Consider the following 3,272-nt stretch of genomic DNA (forward strand, 5'->3'; position numbering starts at 1 on the left):
CTGAATTGTAGCAATAGTTGAACAGAAAGCCAGTTATATATTAGTATGGCGAAGTAAGGGTGTTACGTGGTCGTATTTTTTAGAATTTGTAACTATTTTACAAGCGAAGTTCTGGATTGATTGGATCTTGTTTATATTAGTGGCCGTGGTATTTGACCATACTGGAGAACTATAGAGCATTTTACTGAATGCAAGGGATGAAATTATCAATAAAAGAGTTTTAGAGTCGAAACCCCGCTTTAACTCGGTTAATTTGACATAACTTAGAAAAGCAGGAAGAGACTACATTTGAAACGTGCTCGTTATAAGTTAAATGTGCGTCAAGAAAGACACCCAAGTCCTTGGCGAAGGCACCAGGCCGTCAAGGCCGTCTTGCCCAGAAAGGTCACAATAGGAGTGGAAGGTAATTATATAATCCACTTATCAGTTCCCTGGTTCCGATAAAAAGGAGTTTGGCCTTATTCGGGTTGATCAGTAAGTTGTTTTCACAGCAACACCTTGTTACATTGCGCAGGGCATCTTCGAGTTTCCGAACGGCCAAATCAATATTTGACATGGAAAACGACAGGAACACTTTCGAGTCGTCGACGTATGACCCCAGACAGCATATTTGAGGTGCAAACGGTAGATCGTTCAAATAGACGCAAAACAATAGTGGCGAGAGTATAGCACCTTGGGGTACTCCAGGTGTGATTGGCAGAGGGTCGGATAGAGTATAGACTATTCAGGTAGACTGAGAGCGGCCAGATAAATAGCTCTTAAGCCAGTTAACAACAGCAGGTGAAGGCACCCACCATCGAAAGTTTGTGAAGAAGTTTTAGATGAGTTATCCCTTAAAATAATAATTGCTCGAATCATTTATATGATTGTAGCTAAAAGATGTTGGCTGTAACATAAGACCAAGGAGAGAGATGTTTCTAGAGCTGTTTTAGATGACGACTGTAGAAAACAGCCTTATTGAGAATTAATTTTAAGAAGAAGTTAAGAGAACAAATTCATGGAGGAAAGCTCTCCAGAATCAACGCTTACAGTGCTCAGACTAACAAAACTACTGAGTGAGAGTCTAGCCGCATTGTTGTTCTCCGTGGCTTGTCACGAACACCAATAGAACATAGAAAAAAGGCTGTGGGCATTCAGTATGTAAGGTAAAGTCTCTGCTTACGAGCCAGAAGGCTCATCAGGCCGGCGCTTATCTCCGGTTTAAATAGCATGAAGCGACTAGGAGTATTTATACTCCCCCCTGGATGGGATGCTAGTCCATCGCAGGGTTACCTCCAGCATTACGCCGGTACCCATTTATAGACCTGGGTGGAGAGAGGCACCGTGAGAGTAAAGTTTCTTGCCCAAGAACACAACACAATGTCCCAGGCCAGGCCCCGAACCCAGACCACTCGATCCGGTGTCGAGCACACTAACCATGAGGCCACCGTAGTCCAGTATGTGGACTTTATATTAAATAAAAATCAACAGACACATTTTAATGATTTCTCTCTGGCGCTTGTTTCGATCGAATATTTAATTTCAAACCTATTTTATTTTTCCAAAAAATCTATGTGTCCCTGAATTCCTCCAGTTGTTATTTAATATTCCTTTAACCCTTTTCGCCCACGTTTCTTCCCAGTCATTTTCCAAGGAAAACAGTTTCGTAATCGTGCTCTCTTGTACAGCTTACGAGACACATGGGGATTAAAGACACTGGTCTCTGAAAAAACCACTCTTTTACTTTATCTCTCTCTGTTTTTAGGTGGTGGTGGTGGTGGCTTCTACTCCAGCGGAAGAAGTTCAAAGCACTTTGGTGGTAGCATGGGACATGGCGGAGAAGGTGGCAAGGGGTTTCTCCAAGGAGGAGTGGGTGGACGAGCCCGGAAAAACAATGCCGTTGGAGGATTTGGAGGTGGTGGTGGTGCCTATGCAGGTGGAGGCGGTGCGGGAGGTGGTGGAGGTTATTCTGGGGGGAGTAGCGGAGACAACGAGATGGATTCATGTGGGGGTGGAGGTGGATCTTACAACACTGGAAAAGATCAGCAGAATGAATGTTTTTACAATACAGCCGGACATGGTCGGGTGACCATAACTTTAACGTAACGCATCAAGTTTAATTGAGAGTTCTTTTCAAGGATCATTTTAACCGTTACAAACAGCCTCCTCCTGAGTTTGGGCTCACAAAAATCTCTTTTTAGTAAGCGACTTTGTTTAGTGTTGAATAGACCTAGACCTACGGAATTTAAACATCTCGAAAGGTTGTAGATATTGTGAGGAATGAATTATTTTGTGACCCTGCTAGACTCACGCTACTCTGGAGACGAACCTGACACTGATTTGCCGTGTTATATCCGTAACTTTCTTTCGCACGCTGTGGATAGCATTTAGGGCACGTTCGATTGAGCTTATTCCGGAAAAGGAATACGAGTAATAGAAGATAGAAATCTCTTTTTACGCAAATTCATATTAAAATTGTCGAAAACCTGCTAAAATGCTATTTTAGACTTATCTTTATTATTCTTGTTTCTTCAAAAAGCCAAACATACAGTTTTAAATCATCAATCCACGTATTCGTGTTCCGGAGTACGGTTAATCGAATGCACCCTTGTTCATGTTCCTGCGTCATGAACAAAACAACAGGCATTACCTTTACCTGTCAAAGTTTGCACTGATTTCAAATGTTACATCAGAAATTTAACGTTGGAATCCTCATTCATTTGGGTCATTTCAATTGCTCAGGTTTACCCGGTTTCCAAAATGGCGAATTTTACCATGAAGAAGTCTATTAATCGAGAGTGTCACTCGTCATGTTAAAATATCTCTGAAGTTTATGAGTTTCCAAAGAATCGCTCGGGTGATTAATTTGAAAATCGAGTCCTCTATTGGTGAACTACAGATTACGTCATATGTTGCAAAATCACTTCGCGTGATGTCACAATGTAGACTTAAATTTATTATGCTTGATTGGGGTGGCACTCAACTACAGAAAGACAATGGTTGCTAAGGAAGCTATATAGTCAATAGGCCTACAAAGGGGTTGCATAGATGGTTCTTTAAAGTAACTTTTTCAATAGAAATTTGACATCACTTCAATAAGAGGGCGCATGCGCAACTAGTCTCAGTCCTTTGCCGTGCATTTCAGTGAAAAACATGCAAAAACTCTCAGGAAACGAAAGAGGCGGTGTTATCACCGGATGGGAACCGTCCCATAATTTTTCGTAAACTGTAGCATGGAATTTCTATTTGGACAAGAAATGGAACTGATATTTTGAAAAGTGTATCAAAGGAGG

At 41.6% G+C, this 3,272-nt stretch overlaps 1 pseudogene; it reads left to right on the top strand.

The window, feature by feature from the left end:
• LOC137997121 (uncharacterized) overlaps window positions 1-2,682 on the top strand; it is a 19,218-nt pseudogene extending 16,536 nt beyond the window's left edge.
• Window positions 2,683-3,272: the final 590 nt, after the last annotated feature.

This window comes from Montipora foliosa, chromosome 3 (genome assembly GCF_036669935.1).
Source record: "Montipora foliosa isolate CH-2021 chromosome 3, ASM3666993v2, whole genome shotgun sequence".
In the NCBI taxonomy this organism is placed as follows: Eukaryota; Metazoa; Cnidaria; class Anthozoa; order Scleractinia; family Acroporidae; genus Montipora; species Montipora foliosa.